At 39.2% G+C, this 24,225-nt stretch overlaps 1 protein-coding gene across 1 annotated transcript in view; it reads right to left on the bottom strand.

Moving 5' to 3' along the window:
- The window catches only part of EXD2 (exonuclease 3'-5' domain containing 2), a 630,247-nt gene extending 627,701 nt beyond the window's left edge, over window positions 1–2,546 (bottom strand). The window contains exon 1 of the mRNA XM_044073504.1: window positions 2,434–2,546. The gene's annotated coding sequence lies outside the window, so the exon portion shown is untranslated. The remainder of the gene's footprint in view (window positions 1–2,433) is intronic.
- Between the last annotated feature and the right edge of the window lie 21,679 nt (window positions 2,547–24,225).

Here is a 24,225-nt window from a genome sequence, read left to right as displayed (position 1 = left end):
ACTTTTAGGTGCCAGTAATCATGACAGTGAAAGTTGCCTGTAAGGAATAGTAAGTTACACTTTTAACTCCGTTTGAAAGGTGGCGCTTCAGCTATGGAGAACCTGTTCACTTTGCTGACTCGTTCCAGTGATAGCGATTGTAAAGCAACAGTCATGTGTCCAGTTCAGACAAGGGCGCTCCCTGTAAAGAGGACATTTGCCCTTATTCCTCCTAGTATGTGGCACACAATGCGACCACAAACTGTTTCACACTTTACAGTACTCATCTTCCATTAACAGAGACACTTTTGCCGAAAACATCGTACAGCATGCCATCTAGCAAAGCTGGTTGCGATAATATGCAAGTACCAATAACTTTAATTCAAGACTTCATCATGTAAAAGTAAATAAAATAAAACCTTTCATGCAACAGTGAATCAAAAAGTTTGGAGTGCACTGTCAGAACACATGAACTCTGGCCTTAGCTGGCAGTGTAGGTTTTCACACTCGGGTCTTAAGGATACATAGCAGAGCCACTTTTTATTGGGGAAGGGGTAGAGATCATTCTTGATAATGGCTATTTGCATTTTACCACTGTGAAACTTTCAAAAGCCTTGAGAAATATCTCAGCATACACCTTCCCCATACATTTTAATACTACATATACAACTGTGTATATTAATATTCATTACTGGTTAGATGTATGCATATATGTATGTGCATCCAAATGCACCAATATATATATATATATATATATATATATATATATTTCACACATATATATATATATATATATATATAAATAAAAATTCACACGTATATATATATATATAAATAAAAATTCACACATATATATATATATATATATATATATATATATATATATAAATAAATGTGTGAAAATTATATATTATTCACACACATTTATGTAGATATATATATATATTTTTTTTTCATACACACATTTAAATTAGTTTATACGTGCAAGCACACACAGAGTTATAGTAGCATCTGTTTACTGCTCAGTTGGTCGACCTATAACAGTTAGTAGACTTCTGCTGAAGTGCACTGTAGTCAGAACAACTGTGGTCAATTATACCACTGCAGTAGTGATAAAGTCTAACTGTGTAGATACAAGTAAGACGGAGTGGACGGCAATACAACCACACCATCTCGTGAGGCATGCCCCCTCCCCCATCCAACACATTTGCTTGTGAATAAAATACAAGTTTGCAGTAGGGTTACCACCTGTCCCACTTTGGGAGGGACAGTCCCTCTTTGGGCAGTTGTGTCCTGCTAAAAAAAGTGTAAAAATGGGAATTGTCCTGAGATTTTAGGACAAAATTAGTTCCTATATTTTATGCGATAGTTGCATAAAACAGTTATTCTGTATCTGAAACACCTAAATGTTATAAGAAGCAGAATAAGCAACTAAAATGCTACAAGAGTAACCTTTTATTTAGGAAAAAAAGGCAAGTTCTGTCCTTTGTACTGGCCGTGAGTATGTTTTGGCCTGCAAAACCTGATGTTTGTACCAAAAATGTCCCACTTTGGGTATTTAAAAAGGTGGCAACCCTAGTTTGCAGGCACTGTTGCTGTACTACATAAACCCCCGAAATTAAAGGATAAGCCTGAATTAGTACAACAACAAAAACCCAGGAAAAAAAATGCTTTAAAAAGACAAACAAACAGGGTCTTGTGAACGAGAGTGTTCTTTTTTTTTTTTTTTTTTTTGGTTTCCATTGCTGGTGGCATGCAACTGCAGTCAAATAACGCTATTCAATGGGTGTTCAACTAATGCAGGTCTAGTGGTTTGGGTTACAAGTTCGTACGAATGCGGGACCCCGTGTTTATGTCATAACACGCCAATGCCTTTGAAGAATATGCTCAATTTAATCTCAAGCCAATTCCTACAAGGGCTGCTAAGGTAGGTGACTTCCTAAAGTAAAGTAAAAGAAGCCGCCAAAGAGATAAAATAAACAGTGATACAAACTACCTGCTCAAATTACATACACTCTAGAATGTGAAAAGAATCCATTACATCTAGTCGTTGTAGTCATTTAGTGCCAAGCAGTGTATTTGTACACATACATATATACACACACAGAGCAGCGTCTCATTATAATTCACAATAATGCTTGCGCTATCGAGCGTTACTTCTTACACACACAAAAAAAATGCAAGAAACTAGAAAAACCTAAAGTAACCCTTCCTTAATTTCATCCAATCTTAAGCAGACGGACAGCAAGCACAGTCTGCTTTCATAAAACTCCGAAAATTCTGAGTGTAAATACGGTCTACACTCGTTAAAACAACTGGGAAAAAACATGTTCGTGCATTACAATAAGTGGAATACAGGGTAAGGAAGTTCTAATGTTTTACAGCAATAAAAATTCCGGTACACTATCCCAACAAGAATATATTACTATTAAAACTACAAATGAAAAAGCTTACCTTTCCCTGCCTACTACACGTCGTGCATCACCATTATCATCCTATTCCTTACGTTCAATATGAGCACTTCCGGTACGCAAAGCCAAGCTGACTGACGGAACAGCCACGAAAAAAATCATCCTACTCTCTATAAAAGTAACGGAGGTTTCTGCCATGCTGTATGGCGTCGGTGAAAACAGCAGCTGTTGTACTTATATGAAGGGTGTATTCCATGCCCGAGTATTGTATAGGTTTTGAATTTCTGGTAAATCACCGATATTACAGTCAGTCAAGTTGGCTCTCAATGAATCAGGGATAAATTCAGAAATAATCAATGACACTTTAAAATATTAGTGACAGATTTAAAGCACTGCAAACTGATGCACGTTTTCTGAATTAAAAGAAGTATGTAACTCTTAAATGTTGTCATTAAAATGTAATTCAGAACCTTTTCTCAAAAGCTATCCGTTTTACGCAGGGTTAAAAGGGGCAAATCTAAAATGTGACTCAAAATCAGGGACAGTTTTGAGCTCCATATCACTTAATATTTCTTTCAGAAAATGCATGTTGATGCAAAACTTTCTTAACTTGCATGTCTTTCAACTCTCGCTCATTTTGACTCAGATTTTAGCTCTGCCCCTCTTAATTCCTCTTAAAAATGATGACTTGCAGAAATAAGAGCAAACTATACTTCATAAGTAATGACAATAATTAAGACTTTTTTTTCCTTCAGGAATGTATATTAATTCTCCATCACTTTCAAAGGAGTATGGTAAAATATCAACAGAATCAGGGACAAATCCAGAAACAATAAGGGGCACTTTTTCAATAGTAGACTTGAAACATTAACAGAATAAGAGGGTGTGGATTAATATCCATCTGTTTATTTTAACTGTGGAGCTTTTCTCCCCGGGCCTCCGCTGAAAATGGACCTACATCCAGTCGGACACTCCCGGTCAACAAATATAAATAAATAAATATGTTTTCTACCCAGATTTGCTCTGAACTACTGCACAATGGTACCTCCTACCGACCGCCAACAGATATTGCCAGTACATTGGCCGACAGATTCAGTGCCAACTTTACCCCCCCCCCCCCCCAAAGGACCAGTCACAATACCAATAGATTGCCAGGCACCCTATATTAGTGCTGCACAGGTTAAACTAGCACTGTCCAAGGCCAAGAATACAGCTTCTATGGGACCTGATAATATCCCTGGCTGTGTTCTACTTGAACTACAGAGTGAACTGAAACCTCACCTGTGTGCCTTGTTCAATCACAGCCTCACCTCAGGCTTTGTCCGTATCAAATGGCGCACTGCTACACTCATCCCTCTCCACAAAGGAGGAGTGACTACAGACCTTGGGAACTATCACCCCATTAGCCTGACGAGTCTGATATGTAGAGCTATGGAATGCATCATCATGGACCTAATAAACAAGGATATAGGGAATCTCCAAACTCTGGCTCCCACTCAATTTGGTTTTGTGAAGGATAGATCATGCCTGCTCAACTTGGTCATCTTCCTTGAGTCAGTCACCAAAGCTGTGGATGAAGGCAAGGTGGTTCATACAGCCTACCTTGATCTGACCAAGGCATTTGATACCATTCCCCACTCAGGAATCATAGAAAAACTCACTAAGCTAGGCATCAACCCCTATATCACTAGGTGAGTTGCAAACTGGCTCACAGGTAGAACCCACAGTGTGAAACTAGCTGACTCTAAGTCAGACTGCTGAGCAGTCATGAGTGGAGTCCCATAGGGTTCGGTCCTGGGTCCGCTCCTGTTTGGTATCTACTTCTCTGAAGTCCAAGCCAACACAGAGGGACTCTGGCTGACAAAGTTCGCAGACGATTGCAAGATAGGAGCTATTATTAACTCCCCAAGTGATGTTGACATCCTACAGAAAGGCCTCAATGAGACCCATGACTGGTGTCAGAACCATGGCCTTAAGCTCAATGACAAAAAATATGTCATCCCCTTTGGGAAAAACCTGGTTCTCATGAATTTCCACATCGATGGTAGTCCACTAAACAGAGAAGGCATTATAAGAGATCTGGGAACACAGGTTGACAGCAACCTCTCTTTTGACCACCACTTTGCCACTGTGGTCAGAAAGTCCTTCTACCTGGCACATCTCATTACTAGGGGTTTTGCATCCAGGAAGAAAGAGGTCATTGTCTCCCTCTACTCTTCCCTCATTAGGCCAGTCATTGAGTACAATGCCCCACTTGGCATGTACCTCACTAAACACCTGTAACAACTGGAGATGCCGCAAAAGTACCTCACAAAGAGGATCCTAGACCTTAAACATTTGTCCTATATGGACAGACTCAAAAAACTCCAACTATTCTCTGTCTCATATCGCCTACTTAGAGGCGATCTCTGCTTGACTTACAAAGCCATGTCTGAGCCAGCTCTGTTAGAAATGCTACATCTAAAGAAATCCCAATCCCTCCACACCACATGCTCCAGAGACCTCAACCTCATTACCACAATCAACAGAACATACTGGAGGGGCAGGTTCATAACCCAGAGACTGCCCGTGCTATGGAATAGACTTCCCATACATGTCAAGCAGAGCACCTCACTGGCCCTCTTCAAGAGCAATTTTAATGAGTGGATGGGAAATAGAAATTTCACCCCAGGATCACTCCAGTGGCTTTACTTGACAGAGGCACTGGGAACTAAGGTTGGGTGGTACGATGCCAGGATAATCCTATGGGCTAGGCTTATAAAGGCTCCAGGGCCATTAGCCTAGTAGACACCTATGAAGTAAAAGAATTCTATGATGCTAATTATTGTCACATTTATTACTTATAATTTTCCATCTTTTCTCCAAAAGAGGGAGTAAGAGGAACAGATGTAAAATTTGACCCAATATAAGGGGCAGTTGAGAGGTATGTAATTCACATTTGCTTATTCTGTCACAATCTCTAGTTAATAGCAGTAATATTTTGAAAGTGTCCCTGATTCTGTTGAAATTTGTCCCTGATTCAGCTGAGAACTATGTTTTTATATGAAATACAGTTATATTTAAATCTTTCCTCTGATTTCTTGCCTTTTGTTCCCCCGTTATTTTTGAATATGTCCAGAATTCTTGAGCAAAGATGTTGAGCATACCTTTCAACCATACTTCTCAACTCCCCCCATTTTCAGTGATTGTTCCTAAATCTAGTTCAGAATTTTGATCTGTCTGTCCTTAAATATGTGATTTTTTGAGAAAAAGTAGTGCTTTACAATCAACTAATAATGGCAGTTGTTAAAGTCACAGACGTATTTTACCTCACAAAATGCATGCTATCTAAAATTCTCTTACTGTTCATACCTCTCAGCTCAGCTGTCCAGATTTAGCAGAATGTCCAAATTTTGCTTCACATTTTTGGTCTCACTCATAAAATTTGTGGTTTTCTGGCAAACAATTAAAGACTGTAGTCAATAAATGAAAGACATTTGAGATTTAGGCTTCATATCCTTCAGAAAATGTGTGCTAAAATAAAACATGTTATTCTGGCACTTCTGAAAGTTAGCAAAGGATTGAAGCTCTGAGTTTTAAATTAGCTTTTTTCTGTGCCCATGGTATATAGCTCAATTCCTTCCACCTTCATTTGCCTACTGTATAACTAAGTAATTTATTTAATCAGGCAGTCCTTCTCGGTTGCCCCTGAAAAAGGACAGTTTGTCCACTGAGCTTAACCAGTCAACAAATATGTAAAATGTTCTATGTTTGTAAAAGCACTATTTAAAATATGTTCTGTTACTAATGAGGCCCATAGATTTACCTCTGGCCCTCCTAGATTTACTGATTTCTATATAATATTAGGCCTGTTTAATGGTATATACATTGTTGAAAAAAACAATAAGTCCATAGAAAGAGATGTATTAATTATCACCAAGTATACAGGCTCTGGTATCTAAAGCTCTTTGGTTCTGAAAAATAAGAATATGGTCCTATTTTGGACCCCTTGCCATACTTCTCAATTGTCAGGATCTTTGCAAAATGTCCAGATTTTTGTCTTATATTTTTGGTCGGTTCCTTTGTGGTTTTCAGGCAAATTACCAAGGATTAAAATGACAAAATAATAACAAACATTTGAGCTTCAGCTTTCATAGCCTTCTGGAAAATACACGCTAAAGCAAACCTGTTATTCTAGCATATTTCTAAGTCTATAATAACAATAATTAAAATCTGTCTCTGATTTTTACCTTTTGTCCCACCATTATTTTTGGCCAAGTCCAGATTTCTTGTGGTGAGAGTTTAAGACTTATGCCCCCTTGCTACAATTTTTAAGTCATTGTTGTGATTATTTTAATACTTGTAGGTTAAGAGGTATTATAACATAGGTTATGCTATAGAGCATTTCAACTTCTTGTCTTAAAAATCAGGGACAAAGCTAATGATTCTCAAACACTAAAGTATTTTTTTAGCTGTATTTCAAAGCAGTACTGTATCAAATGTGCAGTAGCAAACCTCACCCCTTACTGCCTCACACTTTAAACATATAATGCTTGACTTGTCAGATGCAGGCATCCTTGAATCCACTTATTATTATTTCAATGATATAATAATAACAAACAACAAATAAGTAATAATATAAAAATACCATACTATGTACACAATTCTAGAGAGATTTGTCAAGCTTCCAGTCAAGACTGTGATCATCATTAACCATGTGGCATCAACGTTACAAGCATAGAATTGAAATACATTCAGCAAGGAGTGCATACATTTTTTATCTTAATTGTTGAACAGTATTTACAACTAGTCATACAAACCGTTAGTTGTTAATTTAAACCCATTTTTTTTGCCATGGATTTGTTTTCTTACTTTGTGTTTATTTGTTTGTTTTTGTAAACTGGGCTAATACACTGATCTTCACAGACTATTTTCAGAATCAGCCTGGGGAGAACAATAATACAGTCTTACATAATATGAATATAGCACAATATAACACAGACTGAACAATTATATATACCTGAATTAACAAAATATAGCAGAGAATACAGCATGGACAGTGATCTGTACGAGAATTTATAAATACACTAATTTAGATGAACAGTATACATTGTATTAGAGTTTCATATACCATTAGTTGATATTTATAGTATGTACAGCTTGAACATAAAACAGGGTGTGGGAGGGAGGAAAGAGAGTAGAACAGGGCAAGGGGGAAATGAAGTAAGGCTGAGTAGAGTAGTGGACAGCAAAGAATAAATGTTCCTGCTCTTGTACCTGATTCTCCAGACTTCAATTTTAAATACTCCCTCTATCATATATCTCTCTCACTACTTAGAACTCACTACTTCTCTTTCAATAATCCTACCTCCTTGCACCTTTCATATTTCCCTCACTACCTAGTACTCATCACAGCTCTTCCTGCAATCCTATCTTCTTGCTTTTTGTTGCCACAGTAATACCACCTAAATGTTCTCTTTTTTATTTTTCTGACAGATTGGTATGTGTAAAATAATAACTAATGTTGCATTGCATTTGATGGTAATTGTGGAAACTTTCTGCCTGGGCCTCTGCTGAATAGGGGCTTTTCATAGGTTCATAGGTAGGTACTAGGCTATCGGCCCTAGGGCCTATACAAGCCTAGCCAAAAAGGTACCCTGGCTTTCGCCACCCAAGAACATTGTTTTCCTGTGTCCCTGTCGAGCAGAGCCACAGAGGTGATCTCCAGGGTGAATTTCCTATTTCCCATCCAATCATCAAGATTTTTCTTGAAGAATGCTAATGAGGAGCTTTGTTTGATATAGATAGGTAGTTTGTTCCAGAGTATGGGAAGTCTCTGGGACAGGAATCTATCCCTCCAGCATGTTCTGTTTATTGTGGTGACAAGGTTTAGGTCCCTAGAGCGTATAGCTTGGAGGGATTGGGATTTCTTTAAGTGGAGCATGTCCAACAGCTCTGGGTTTGACATAGCTTTGTATGTTAGGCAGAGATTGCTTCTGAGTAGGCGATATGAGATGGAGTAAAGCTGGAGTTGTTTGAGACGGTCTGCCTATAGCATCTGTTTGAGGCCGATAATCCTTTTTGTGAGGTATTTCTGTGGCCTTTCCAGTTGTTGTAGATGTCTTGTGAGGTACATACCAAAAGGGGAGTTGTACTCTATAATAGGTCTAATGAGTGATGAGTAGAGGGGAACAATAACCTCTTTTTTCCTGGATGAAAAACCTTTTGTGATGAGGTGTGCTACGTAGAAGGATTTCCTGACTACTGTGGCAATGTGATTATCAAAGGAGAGGCTACTGTCCACCTGTGTCCCAAGATCTCTTATCACACTTTCGGTGTTAAGTAGACTACCACCTATGTGGTAGCTCATGGGTACAGAGTTTTTACCAAAGGGGATGACAATGCACTTTTTGGCACTGAGCTTGAGGCCATGGCTTTGACACTAGGCATCTGTCTGAGTGAGGCCCTTTTGTAGGATGTCCACATCATTAGGAGTTTCAATTATGGCTCCTAGTTTGCAGTCATCTGTGAGCTTCACTAGTCAAAGACCTTCTGTGTTAGCCTGTACATCAGAAAAGTAGATACCAAACAGGAGGGGACCCAGGACTGAACCCTGTGGTTCTCCACTTGTCACTGGTCTGAATTCAGATTTGGAGTCTGCTACTTTCACAGCGTGTGTTCTGTCAGTGAGCCAGTTGACAACCCATCTTCTGACATAGGGATTTATACCTAGTTTAGTGAATTTATCTTTAATTCCAGAGTGGGGGATGCTGTCAAAAGCCTTGGCGAGATCTAGATAGGCTACTGTGTGAGCCACCTTACCCTTGTCTATGGCTTTGGTGACTGCTTCAAAGAAGTCAATCAGGTTTAGGAGACATGATCTGCCTTTTACAAACCCAAACTGGGTCGGGTCCAGAGTTTGGAGATTACCAGTGTCTTTGTTTATAAGTTCCATGATGATACATTCCATGGCCTTGCAGACCAGATTTGTTAGGCTAATGGGGCGGTAGTTCCAGGGTCCATGGTGGCTCCCCCTTTGTGGAGTTGGATAACCGTCACTGTGCGCCATTCAGTGGGTGCAAAGCCTGAGGTGAGGCTATGATTGAACATGGTGCTTAGGTGGGGTGCCAGTTCATTCTGTAGTTCATGTAGAACACAGCCTGGGATGTTGTCAGGTCCCATGGTTGCTGTGTTCTTGGCTTTGGAGAGTGTGGTTTTTATCTGTGCAGCCATGATTACAGGAATTTTGCATTCTTCCAGTATAGAGATGGGCCCTTTAGTGGGTGGGTCGGGGGGGGGGGTAAAGTTAGCACTGAACCTATCTGCCAGGATGTTGGCAATATCAGTGGGTTCTGTATATTTAGTGCCATTATGCTGTAACTCAGAGCAGATCTGAGTGTTGCCATTGAGATTCTTGACATAGCTATAGAATGCTTTGTGGCTGTCATTAGAATCAGTGTTGATTTTGTTTTCATAACTAGCTTTGGAGGATTTTATGAGGGATCTCAGCTTCTTACTGAGGCTGACCAGGGAGTTCTTCTAATCGTGGGATTTTACTCTTTTTTACAACAGTTTCTTTCTTCTGTTGTAGAGTTTGTTTATGGCAGGGGACAACCAGATTGGCTTCCTTTTTTTGGAGGCTAACATCTTGGTTCTGTTAGGCATAGCACAATCCATGCACTCATGTAAGTGCTTATAAAGTGCATTTGTGTAGGATTCAGCAGCCATACCTCTATTGTCTGTCTGCATGGGTGTCGTGAAGTTTGCCACTTCTGTCTTAAGAAGCGTGATGCTGGCTTTGGAGAATTTTTTTTATGGTGGTTTCCCTAATGGGGGGGTGTGGGGTGTGGATGTCTAGGCTGATTAGCTTGTGGTCGGATCTGACCAACGAGGAATTGACCTTTGGTGTGGAACACCATTCTCCCATGTTGGTAATGACCAGGTCTAGGATATTGCTGCCCCAGGTGGGGGTGTGGATAAGTTGATCCAAGGCATTGGAATTTATGAATTCCAGAAAACGTTGGGCAAAAGAGTTGGTACATGAGTATTTTTCCCTGTTAATGGTGGGATACTTGAAATCGCACATTATTAGGGTGTTGGGTTGTACCCTAATATTTTCCAGTGTATCAAGAAATGAGGAGTGGGAATCCTGGGGCATGGTGGGGGATCTGTAGCAAGTTACAATCTGGATTGCAGTCTTGCCCAGAGTTAGTTGCACTTGGATAATCTTGGATGCATTATGCTGAGCAGCTAGCCTGGAGGTGTGGATATCCTTAATGAATATGGACACGCCTCCACCTTTAGTGTTTCGGTCCAGGTTAGGTGGCCGAAAGGTGTGGTATGAATTATAGCCTGGTAATGCAGGGGTGCTCTCTGGAGCCTTGAACCAGGTCTCTGTCACTGCACAGATGTCGATGTTCACCATTTTAAGGAGTGCCTCAAGTGAATGTATTTTGAGGTTTAGACTTCTAGCATTGAGTAGCATTACCCTCAGATTTTGCTTGCTTATACCTGCTATGGTGGTCAATTTGTCATTTGAACCTTGCCTAAAAAAGGCACTATAGGGGTGGCAAGAGCCTTAGCCAGTATCCGGAATCCCAAGGGCGACAGGTGCAGGCCATCTCTGGCAAAGCATTGTGGTCTGTCGATCATGTCATCCCAGGCAGACGGATACTGGATCCCCTTAGAATGACACCAGAAGCTTAGCCAATTGTTGAAGTCAGTCATTTTGTCCTTGTGCTGTGGTATCATTCTGGGCAATGGCAGGATGCTACTCAGGGCTAGGGTCATACCTGCCTGGGCTAAAAGATCGGAGAGCTCTTCCATGTCTCTTTTCATGTAGTCCAGGGAGGTACATCTCAGGTTGTTCACACCAACATGAACAATGACAGAATCATATTTGTACTTGTTGTGGAGTGACCTGAGTGCATGCATTATGTGGCAGATCCTGGCACTCGACAGGCAGCTGACAGTAACTTTCTCCTTGTTTAGCCTGGTGAGTGGAACATCAGTGCGCCTGACTATAGACTCACCTATGACTAGAGTATTGGGTACGTTGTTATGCCGTATGGGCTATTGTTGAGTGGCACACTGAGTTTGTGGGCTATGTGTCATTTGGGTTGTGTTGGGGGGTGGAGGTTGCATGCATTTCTGCTTTGAAGGTCTCTTTTGCTTGAGCAGATTTTTATTGAGAGCCTCAGTGAATATAGGTGTGTGCTTTGTGTTGCTTTGTGTGTGTTTTGGTGGTGTAGGTTTTGAGGGACTATGTGATGAGTGTGGTGTAGTGCAAGTGTTTTCCTTCTCCTCTTGACTGTCTAGTCCAGTCTTGGGTGAAGAGAGCTTTGCTTCCAGTTTGACTATACAAGTGCATCTCTCACAGGTTGTAGTGTTGGGTGGTAGGAGGAGAGGGTTGTCTGTGTACATGAGGCAATTGCTGCATTGCCCCAAGATGCCCAGATTCATCAGGTAGACTTGAGAAAACACCGGGAGCTGACCCTTAGACATGCCTGGATAGGTGCTTATTTATTAAGTACTAAAAACTGTTTTCCTCTAGACAAGTGAGGAAAGTTGTGTGCTGTAGTAATTTGTAGCTTATTTAGTTCTTACAATGAGTTCTGAACAAGTGCTGAGCTCAAAGAAACAGATTTGAGTGCTAAAACTAAAAAAAGTGGCCAGGAATAGTTTAACCCTAGCTAAGCGGCGATGCATAAAGTGTATTTTTTATTTTATTTTTTAATATAACAGTAGCAAATGAGCAAACTGATTTAAATAAATTAACCAATTAAAACCTAAAAACTGAGCCCCGTTCCAGCAGTCTTCGATCAGACAAGCTCTAACTGCACACTCCTGCCACTAGGGTACAGGGGAACCTTCTCCAAAAAATGATGGGCTGGATTAGTGCTCAAGTTATACAAACAAAGCTAGATTCAGCATGCCTGAATTTAGTCTATGCTACAGCAAACAAGGGGTACAAATTTCAGAAAGAAACAGTTCAAATAAGCAGGCACAGCAAGCCTTTAACCAGAAACTCCCAGCTCAGAAGGGTAGAATCTACCCTCTCCTCTCACAAGAGTGCAGATCACACCTTCTTAATGTAAAATAACTGGCTCGAAGCCCAAGTTTTTAAACCAGAACTAATACACTCGTAGAATACAGACACTAAGCCTTCAGTCAGCAGCTCCCAACTTTGAAGGATGCAAGCTACCTGTCCTGCCACAACAGTGCAAACCAAAACAACTGGTCTGAAGCCCAAGTGCTTCAACCAAAGGCTTAGAATAACAGTTACAATTTAATCAGGCTACTAACAAGCAGTAATAAATGCAGCAGAATAAATGCAATAAAGTGGAAAGAAACACAAATACAGTAAAAGCAAATGAATAAAGTGCAATTTTTTATATATAACAATAAAAAACGAGCAAACTGATTTAAACAAATTACCCAATTAACCAGTAAAAAAAGCTCAAAACTGAGCCCTGTTCCAGCAGTCTTCAATCAGACAAGTTCTAACTGCACAATCCTGCCACTAGGGAGCAGGGAAACCTTCTCCAAAAAAGATGGCCTGGATTAGTGCTCAAGTTATACAAACAAAGCTAGATTCAGCATGCCTGAATTTAGTCTATGCTACAGCAAACAAGGCGCACCAATTTCAGAAAGAAACAGTTCAAATAATCAAGCACAATAATCCTTTAACCAGATATTCCCAGCTCAGAAGGGCAGAATCTAACCTCTCCTCCCACAAGAGTGCAGACCACAAACCTTCTTAATGTAAAATAACTGGCCTGAAGCCCAAGTGCTTAAATCAGAACTAATACACTTTTAGAATAAGACACTGAGCCTTCAATCAGCAATTCCCAGTTTAGAAGGATGTAAGCTACCTGTCCTTCCACAACAGTGCAGACCACAAACCTTTTCAATGTAAAACAACTGGTCTGAAGCATAAGTGCTTAAACCGAAAGGCTTAGAATAACAGTTACGATTTAATCAGGCTACTACCAAGCACTAATAAATGCAGCAGAATAAATACAAGTGAGTACTTTTAAGAAGAGGCAAAAGCAAAATAAAGTGCAATTTATTTAGTAAAGTGCAAGGAGAGAGGAAGGAGGAGCAGAGGTTAAGAACCCAAGTGGGTTGGCCTTCTCAAATGTTCTCTCTGTATTAAGTAGAGTGAACAGCAGACTGGGAGGGGTGTCCCAGATCAAATTTACAGTAGGGGTGGGCAAGTGCAAAGCCACCAACTATAACAACTCTACAAGAATAGGGTGTGAGGGAGGGTGGAAAAACAGTTTCAGGACAGATAAGAAACATAAAACAGTGACAGAAAATATATAAAATAGTTCAGTCAGGCAAACAATAATTCAGTCAGGCAAAATTCCGACAATGCAGAACTCTGAAAGGTTAAAATGCCAAGAAATATACTTAACAATCAGCAATATGTTTTCAGATTGTTTGAGAATCACACCAGCCAGAACCCAGGAGTTTCCAACAGTGTATGCAAGAATTTACAAACAGAAACTATTTTTAAATCAGCAAGCCTTGAAGCCTTGAAACTTTTGCTCATTTGGACTATCCTTGTTAACAAATGTACATAAATAAATAAATAATTAAATTAAATTAATTAACTAATTAATTAATTAAAGATTGTAGTGTACGCTAGATATACAATGTGCATAGGACAGATTCTAGGTGGTTGTCAAGATTTATGCCAAGCTTATGGTTTGGAAGCAATTACTCGAGTCTTGTTATTGTATGTATTTTTCTGAGCTAAATCTGAAATTCGTGATATGAGCTGGTTGATCAAAAGTTTGATGCAGAATGACTGCCAAATTTGGTGGGTCATTACCGAGAAGCTGTGATCAATGCTATGTAGTTTGTTTCTTGCTGGATGTTGGGAAGGTTTTTCCTGTGAAAGGGATCTTAGGTTGTAAATTGTGAATTTTTTTGATAAGTTGGCTACAAAAATAATGGAAGGTGTGACTTCTTAGTAACTTGCAAATGAATGAGGCCACTATGAGTGTGCATCTTTATTTTAATGCTAACCAGTTTGCTTTCGTGAGTATGACCAGTAATGTTCTCTTTTGGGGGCCAAGAAGATAAATCTGCAGATATTGATAGTTGTCTGTAATGTGTTAAAGTTTTCAACAGAGACATTGGGTATGAATGGGAGGGTATATTCTAGCTGAGCAAGAAGGACTTCTTTGGCTATTTCTACCCTATGTGTGAGGTTAGGAGGTTGGAAATCTTTCTTGCATAGATAAGAGTTGATTTTTAATTTTGCTTTTGAGACATGGAATTGTAAGTTTAGATTTTGATCTAACTAAACCCCTATATATTTGAAGGGTGGAGTTGTGTCTAAGTGTTCCTTCTCTAAGACTGAATAGTCCATTACATAGAAACTTATGTCATTTAAAAAAATACTTTGGTTTCATTGTGGTTTAGTATTAGTTTGTTTTGGCTGTTTGGCAGAGTTATTTGGAAAATGTGGTGCATTTTTCCTGTAGTTCTTTTTTGATAGTGTGGGAGAAAGAGCTGGTTCTGTATGCGGAGAAAATAATTTTGGCTTTTGGTAGATCTGCAGGGAGGTTGTCGATGAACAAGGAAAAAGAGTAACAGGAGTAGGAATGATATTTGTGGGATACCTTTATAGAAAGGTAATGGGGAAGAGAGGTTTCAGCTGATATTGAGTTGGAATTGTATGTTGCTTAAGAAGTTTTGGGATCAGGGGATGGAGTGTTAGCTGATGCCTGCAGAGAAATAAGAGAGTTAATAATAAGATCATGGTCTACTAGGTGAAAGGCTTTTGTCAGGCCGATTAAAACAGAATGTATGAACATTCCTTTGTCTGCATTAAGTTTGTCTTCAGTGAGAGTATATTGGGCTGTCATAGTGCTCCAGCCAGTCCAGAAAACATTGTTGTATGGGTAGGATGTTACATATTTTAATGTATTCTTCAAGTTTTGTGATTTTTTTTTTTTAGGATTTTGTCTAGTGATGGTAAAATTAATATCGGTCTGAAATCATTGGTGTTATTGGGTTAGGGATTTTGGGAATGAGCTAAACTATGACTGGCATACAAAGAGAAAGCAATGTATTTGGAGATAGGGCAGAGGATATTGAGATGGTGCGGATGGTGCGGAGGCAGAAGAGTGTGTTATTTGCATAACTGTATAAACCATAGAAAGATGACTTCAGCACCTGGGGAGAATCCAGGGGGAATTTGATCATTTTATTTTTTCTGTATCTTTTATTGGAGTTTTTTCTGCATAATGTGGATGTGTAAGGTAGGGAAGTCTGGTGATGGATTAGTTAGGACATTCCAAAACTTTAATTTTCTTCTGGTGAAGCCATTCTTTTGTTGATTTGGTGATGATGATTTCAAACTTTTCCCACCTTTAATATGACCTATAACCTGTACAATTCAATTGAAAAACAAACAAATCTGTTAGGGGGAAAAATATAAAAAATAAAAAACATACAATACGCTGGTTGCATAAGTGTGCACACCCTTAAACTAATACTTTGTTGTGTGTACACACCCTTAAACTAATACTTTGTTGAAGCACCTTTTGATTTAATTACAGCATTCAGTCTTCTTGGGTAGGAGTCTATCAGTATGGCACATCTTCACTTGGCAATATTCGCCCATTCTTCCTTGCAAAAGAGCTCTAAATCTGATAGATTGCGAGGGCATCTGTTGTGCACAGCCCTCTTTAGGTCACCCCACATATTTTCTGTTGGATTTAGGTCTGGGCTCTGGCTTGGCCATTCCAAAACTTTAATTTTCTTCTGGTGAAGCCATTCTTTTGTTGATTTGGTGATGATGATTTCAAACTTTTCCCACCTTTAATATGATCTATAACCTGTATAATTCAATTGAAAAAAACAAATCTGTTAGGGAAAAAATATAAAAAATAGAAAACATACAATACGCTGGTTGCATAAGTGTGCACACCCTTAAACTAATACTTTGTTGTGTGTGTATACCCATAAACTAATATTTTGTTGAAGCACCTTTTGATTTAATTACAGCACTCAGTCTTCTTGGGTACACACCTGCCATCAGTTAAAGAGACTCTGTTTAACCCCAGATAAAGTTCAGCTGTCCTAGTAGGATTTTCCTGACATTTACTCACTTGCCTGCTTCAGCAAAAGCCATGGTTCACAGAGAGAAATGAATCAATAGGAGAATATCCCAAAAAGACCTCGAACCAAAATCCAAACACAAGGCACACAACACAGAGAATAAGCTGTATAAATGAGCGGCCACACAATAAAGCCTGAAGGAAGCTGCTTTATTCAACTAACGTTGTCAATACAAATACGTTTTCGTCCAAAAGACTTCATCAGACATTAAAATAAATGATCCACTGGTTTTCCTTAAATATTTAATGAAAACCAGTGGATCATTTATTTTAATGTCTGATGAAGTCTTTTGGACGAAAACATATTTGTATTGACAACGTTAGTTGAATAAAGCAGCTTCCTTGGGGTTTTATTGTGTGGCCGTTCGTTTATACAGCCTATTCTCTGTATTGTGTGCCTTGTGTTTGGATTATAGTTCACAGAGAGCTTACAAAGCATCAAAGAGATCTCATTGTTGAAAGGCATCAGTCAGGAGAAGGGTACAAAAATGTTTCCACAGCATTGGATATGCCATGGAACACAGTGAAGACAGTCATCAAAAAGTGGAGAAAATATGGGACAACAGTGATGTTGCAAAGAACTGGACATCTCTCCAAAATTAATGAAAAGACAAGATGAAAATTGGTCAGGGAGGCTGCCAAGAGACCTACAGCAACACTGAAGGAGCTGCAAGAATTTCTGGCAAGTACTGGTTGTGTACTACATGTGACAACAATCTCCCATATTCTCCATATGTCTGGACTGTGGGGTATGGTTGCAAAACAGAAGCCTTTTCTTACACAGAAAAACATCCAGGCCTGGCTAAAATTTGCAAAACAATACAGCAAGTCTCCCAAAAGCATGTGGGAAATGTGTTATGGTCTGATGAGACCAAGGTTGAATGTTTTGGCCACAATTCCAAAATGTACGTTTGGTGCAAAAACAACACTTTGCATCACCAAAAGAACACCATCCCTATGGTAAAGCATGGCGATGGCAGTATCATACTTTGGTGTTGCTTTTCTTCAGCTGGAACTACTAGGGCTTTAGTCAAGATGGAGGGAATTATGAATAGTTCCAAGTACTAGTCACTTTTGGCCCAAAACCTTCAAGCATCTGCTAGAAAGATGAAGATGAAGAGGAATTTCACCTTTCAACACGACAATGACCCCAAGCATACATACAAATCAACAAAAGAATGGCTTCACCAGAAGAAAGTTAAAGTTTTGGAATGGCCTAGCCAGAGCCCAGACCTAAATCCAATAGAAAATCTCTGGGGTGACCTGAAGAGGGCTGTGCACAAGAGATGCCCTCACAATCTGACAGATTTGGAGTTCTTTTGCAAGGAAGAGTGGGCAAATATTGCCAAGTCAAGATGTACCATGCTGGTAGACTCCTACCCAAGAAGCCTGAATGTTGTAATTAAATCAATAGGTGCTTCAACAAAGTATTAGTTTAAGGGTGTGCACACACGACAAATTATTAGTTTAAGGGTGTGTACACTTATGCAACCAGCGTATTGTACATTTTTATTTTTTATATTTTTTCCCGTAACAGATTTGTTTGCTTTTTAATTGAATTGTACAGGTTAAAGGCCACATTAAAGGTGGGAAAAGTTTTGAAATGATTTATTGTGGTCTCATTTTTCTTTATCACAAAAACCATTAACAGGGGTATGTAAACTTTTTATATCCACTGTATATGTGTGTTTGTTTGTAATATATATAGAGAAAGAGGTACACATATAAAATATAAATAGATATATACATACACATATAGTTATAAATAGATAGATAGATATGTGTGTGTAACATTGTTTTTGTTAAGGAGGGTTGGTTTTCCTCCTGTTTGTGCCAGGCATTGTCTCTCAGTTTATACAGAGCTTTGAGCTCTGTTATTACCCACTGTTTTATATTACTTTTAGTAGCTAGGAGACTTTGGGAAAATATTTCTTTTGCATTGTGAAAAATGTGTTGGTTAGGGAGGTTGTCAGGATTTTAGTGTCTGTAGTTTGAAGGAATTCTTTCTATTTTCTTGTGTGCTCCCTTAAACAGATGCAGGTTTGTAATAGTTCCAACACATTCAACAGCAAAGATAATGAAGATTTTTCACTTATTGATATTTTTAGGTTCATTTTAACCATATGTATTTTGCTTTAACTAAGGTCTTTAAGTCTGTATTAGTAAATCCAGTAAATTGTTGCAGTGCATTTTGCCATTTAAGTAGGATAACCGTTGATATTACACCCTAGTTTCTTTCATTCTTATGTGGTGAGTGACAGTCAGGTTAGTTATAGAGCTTGTGTTTACTTTAAGAAAGTGCTAGAGCAGTCAGCTGCAGAGCTAAGCATCTAAGAATGTTCCCATCATCCCAAACAGTTATTGATATGCTCCTTTAAAATGTTGCTGGTTTCTGTTAGTTGCAGTACATTCAGCAGTGAATATAAGAGGACATTTTCCATTTCTTGATATATTTTTAATTTCTTTTTAAAGGTCTGTGTTTACTTTAGCTAAGGTCTTTAAATCTGTATTACTAATCTCAGTTAACAGCTGCACTGCAGTTTGCCATTTATGAGGTTTAACATTTGCTATTAAATCTTAGTTTCTTTTATATGTGGTGAGTGACAGTCAAGCTAGTTCAGGACTTGTGTTTGCTTTAAGGCAGTTCCAGGCCAGTTAGCTATAGAATTTAATGTTCCCATCATCCAAACTGGTTATTGCTGTGTTTCTTGAAACTGCTCCTGGCATGTGATAGCTCCAATATATTCATCAACACAGATAAGTGAAGATTTTTCAAGTATCTGTCTGTTTTATGTTTATTTTAACAGCCTGTATATGCTTTAACTAAAGTCTTTAAACCTGTATTAGTAATCCCAGTAAATAGTTGCACTTTATTTTGCCATTTAAATAACGTAGCTGTTAGTGCTAAACTTATTTTCTTTCGTATGTAGTGTGTCACTGTCAGGCTAGTTCAGGACTATTGTTTGCGTTAAGGCAGTTCCTGGACAGTCAGCTACATAGCTAATTTTCCTAGCCTCATACAGTTGCAGTTGTGTTTTTAAACCCACTGTATCTGTTGTTGTCCACCCCTTATGATTCTTTGACAATATAAGTTCTTACTTTCCTTCTTTAATGGCTGTTGTCAGTAAGCCCAGATACATAATTTTCTGAAGACACTCCCCTTAAATTATTTAAAAACATTTGCTTTCCCATTTTATTCCTTAGAATTAGAATACAAAACGTCCACCAAGCCAGTTTGAATTGATGTTTTAAACTTGGTGGCTCTTGAGTTGCCTGCCCTTACTTTAAGTTTATCTTTGGTAGCTCCTCCAAGTTTTTCCTCTTATATGCTCATACTAGTGAGCACTAGAGGATGAAATTGGTAAGTTCCTCCCCTTTGACTGCATTTTCTTTATTCATCTAAATAACTAAGTACTAGAAAAGATGGAAGGTCAGCCTGCTAGTTTCAACTCTGTTGCTGGCCTTGTAGCATGAGGTCTCCTAAGATGGTGTACAGACTGCGTTATGCTCACAGATAATGAATTTATACTCAACACTAATAATAATTTCATCTATGAGAGCTTGTAAATACCTAATTAACCTAGAGGCTTCCTTCTCACCTATAACATTTACCTAAGAACTTCATACACCTCCACCATGATGCTTCTCTAATCACAGCAATACGTCTTGTGTTGAGGCTGTAAAACAATAATTTCCAGAGATTCCTATAAATAAGAAAATTAAGTCTCAGTAAAAGTCAGGCCTCTCATCCACCTCATGCATACTTCTCATAAAGAGCCACACTGAGCAAAAATATTCCAAATCTATTACGTTGAATCATAGCAATGATAACAATGCTTTAGTGATAGGTGACTATTGTCAGGCACTCTGATTTGTCACTCACAAGGCTGGACAAGGAGAGAGTTAGAATGAGTTGTCTTTCAAGTGCCAGAATCTCTGACATTGCAAGGGTTCTAAGGACACTAACTCTTGACAACTATGACTATGATATGGTAGTGGTTCATGTGGGAGTGAATGACTTGAGGTGTAAATCCCTGAGGGATATATAGAGAGATAAGTCAGAACGTTCCAGGCATGTTACAAATGCAAGTAAGAAATAGTCCTGATGGAAATCTTGCTTTCATCTGGAATGATGCCTTGATACAAAAAAAGAGATAATTGGCTTCAATTATTGGTTAACTAGCTTGTGTCATTCCAGGGAGATCCAGTATGTGTCAACATGGGATGAGATGCTTGACAGTCCAGCTTGCTTCCATAAGGATGGCCTGCCCCTCTCGAAAGCCTTTGCTACACAAAGAGCCTTTTTAAGCAGATTCCAGTTAATGATTATTTCAGCATAACTAGTACATTAGTCCCAAAACTGGATACCACTAACGTGGCTCTCCTTAATGCCAGAAGTCTAATCAATTGCCTCTGTTTAAAGCACTGCTACACTTGGAAAACATCCATGTTTGCACAGTTAGTAATACTTGGTTTAAATTCAAAAAGGGCAGTTCCTCTCTGCACCAGGATTTTGTACTTTTCATGACTTCATGCCCACTGGCAACTGTAGTGGACTCTACATATTTGTCAGTGAGCATGTTACTTCCAACCAGATACCTAGAGACTCACAAATTGAATTTATTGCACTACAGATCATTCTAGGTAGGATTACTTCTCCTCCCTCAAACCACACTATAACATCACAATCCTTCCTTATTATAACGTACACACAAGTCTCCTTTTCTATTACAATATGACTGCAGCATTCTACACTGAACTCTTTCTTTTGTTGACTCCACTTCACTCCATCCATCCTTCACTTACACTATCCCCTCCCAACAACCTCATCCTCTAGATGAAGCATCCACCCTTATTTTCCCTTTCAATAAACTATTCTCCAGTATTATCTATATACTTCCTGACCTACACTAGTCTACTGTAACCAGGGTTCAATGTTTGCAATAACTTGAATGTATATAAATGTCCTAATCTCTGCTCTTCTAAGGGTGCTCTTAACTGTTCCACTAACTCATATGAACATAAATGTACTTACTTGTATATACACATGAGCTTGTACTATTTTGAACATGAACGTACTCTTTTACTCTCATTTGAATGTACTATACTGTTGAAATAACTCAATTGATCATGATTGTACTACTGTATGATACATGGATGTACAAAGCTGCTGTAAAAAAGGTATTGCAAAAACGCAAAGATATACAAATGTGCTATGCTACAATTATAAATGTACAAATGTGAGTGTATACAGCACATCACCCTATAAATCACTGTACTATCTAACCTATTTTATATTGTCTATTATATATTATAAACATTTTCTGTGGAGCTTACTAATATACTAATATACTAATATAAATATATCTTAAAATCACTTTTACACAAGAGATCAGAAACCAAGGCAAACTTTTGCAGCTTATATTACTGACATGAGGAACAAATATAAAATGTGTCAGTTTTGTGACTTAAAAGATGAGTTAATAAAGGACAGGGTTGTGTGTGGTATTAATAGTGCTGCTGTGAGAACAATTTTGCTTTGTTACAGTGATTTAATGCTGAGTAAAGCTAGTGAGATTTGTCAAATCCATGAAGTTACAGAAAGGCACACAAGTATGCTTGCAAGTGATAAGAGCATGGTTTCAGCAGGCTCCAGAGCAAATGTAGACAGCATGCAACATGGGCCAAACAAAAGCAGGCCTAAGCATATGGCAGCTACAGCCCTTGTGGGTTCTCCTGGGAAGCCACATAGTTTTCCAGCAAGTTCTAAGAAAGGAGCATGCTCAGCGCAGTACAAGCATGAATCAGCAAAACCCAAATTCAGCTTTATTGTTAACTGTCGCAGTTGTGGTACCAATCATGACTATAAAAGAGACATGCTTATCATTTGATCAGCAATGCCACATGTAAACAAAAAAATGGAACCATTTTCAAAGGTTTTGCAAATCAAGTAAACCTCACATAGTTATAAAGAAGGGCCACTCAAAAAAGCAAGTTGATCATATAGAGAGATGCAATTCTACTTTCTACGTTGACAGGTGTATCAGTAATTGATGAAAAGGTTGATGCAGTGAATTTGTTGGCAAAGAATGAAGTGATGTGAAGTTGTTAAATCTCGCCGTTTATTCTCCCTGATGGGTTTGGAGCCGATCCTCGGCTCCCACACAGCCGATAGCAAAGCTCAAGGTTTGCCAGTAGCTCGAGACCAAGCCCCTTATCCCACAATGCACTGCTGGAATTACCTCAGATCTAGTTTGCCGCGGCAAGAGAGATCTCGGTGATCCAACTAGCTCGGACCATTTTTGGGAAAAACAACAGCAAGTCTATATAAAAAGTTTTCCTTTTTGTTTAAAAAATAGTGTGTGTTAGTATTAGGTCTTTTCATAATATAATCTATAGTTTCAATAGTTATAAATAGTTTAAAAGTTAGTACCTTGTTGGCTTCTTCGTTTGTGTGGGCCTTTAACCCTATTTACTCTTATTAATCTTTATAATAGTCAGGCTTTTTTTCTGTGGGCCTCTTTAGTCCTATTTTTCTAATCTATAATTACATTGTTATAGATAGTGCCCAGATTGGGCTTAGTTGTTTGTGGATCTTTACAAGTGAGTAAGGACTTTATTACCTTTTGCAGTTTACTGTTTGTTTTATTTAAATATGTCGGATGAAAAGGAGAAATCCCATCCTAAATTGGGATTTAATAAATGCCCAGATTGTGGGCAGAAAATGTCCATCACCGATGGACACATTCAATGTGTCTACTGTCTGGCGGCTAAACACCTCCAAGACACCTGCAGCATTTGTCACTCCTTTTCTTCAAAAGTCCTCTTGGAGAGAAGGAGGAAACTTATAGACAGGGGATTGCTACAGCAATCTTTTTCTGAGGTGTTGAGTAGCCATGAGGGTACTAGTACATCCTCCAAATCCTCAAAATCCAAATCTTTAGACAAAATGACAAAAAAGGCAACAATTTCAGAAGGAGAGTCATCAGTTTCACAGACATCGGAACCGAGTGTACCTTTGATTCGGAGCCAGCTCTCGGTATTGGAGCCGGTCTCTGAAGTTCCTTCTTCCCCTCTGCTCCAATCAGCACCTTCGGTGCATTCAGCTAAGTCCTCAGTCAGCCTTTCAGATTTGGACATGGATTGGCTAGTGCAGAAGCTTTTACAGGCACCAGGAATTGCCAAATTGTTGTCGGCCCCGACCAGCTCGTCGGTGCCAAAGACCATGGAGCCAGATTTGTCTACTCCTCCTCTGAGCCGTACTGGACTCTCGGAGCTGAAGGAAACTGAACCCTTGGTTGTCGAACCCTTGGAGCCGATACCCACACCGGTGTTATTGGCTCCATCTACTCGGATGTCCTCGGCGCCGACTGAGGACTCTAGGAGCCGACGCTCTCCCTTCGGGTCTGGGGAGGATAGTCGAACTGATTTGTCGGTGCCGACTCTTCCTCTCGGGGCTTCGGCTCGGATGAGCTCGGCTCCTACCTCGAGCTCGGAGCCCAGGGTTTCAGTGCGGGAGGATCAGACAGTACTCTTGAGTCCGACCACTCCTTCTCATCAGGGCCATGGTGCCTTCGATGCTATGAGGAGAGTTTTGTCTCCAAAGACAATGTCAGCATCAGTTCAGCTTTCCCTCTCCCCCTCTCCCCTCAAGCTCCTATGTCTGCTTCTTCATCTACCGGTCCCTCTAAGCATAGAGACCCCGAGCCTCAAGTACC

The sequence above is a fragment of the Protopterus annectens genome, chromosome 6.part0, assembly GCF_019279795.1.
Source record: "Protopterus annectens isolate FY-2018-M chromosome 6.part0, PAN1.0, whole genome shotgun sequence".
In the NCBI taxonomy this organism is placed as follows: Eukaryota; Metazoa; Chordata; order Ceratodontiformes; family Protopteridae; genus Protopterus; species Protopterus annectens.
This window is presented reverse-complemented; position numbering and strand designations above follow the sequence as displayed.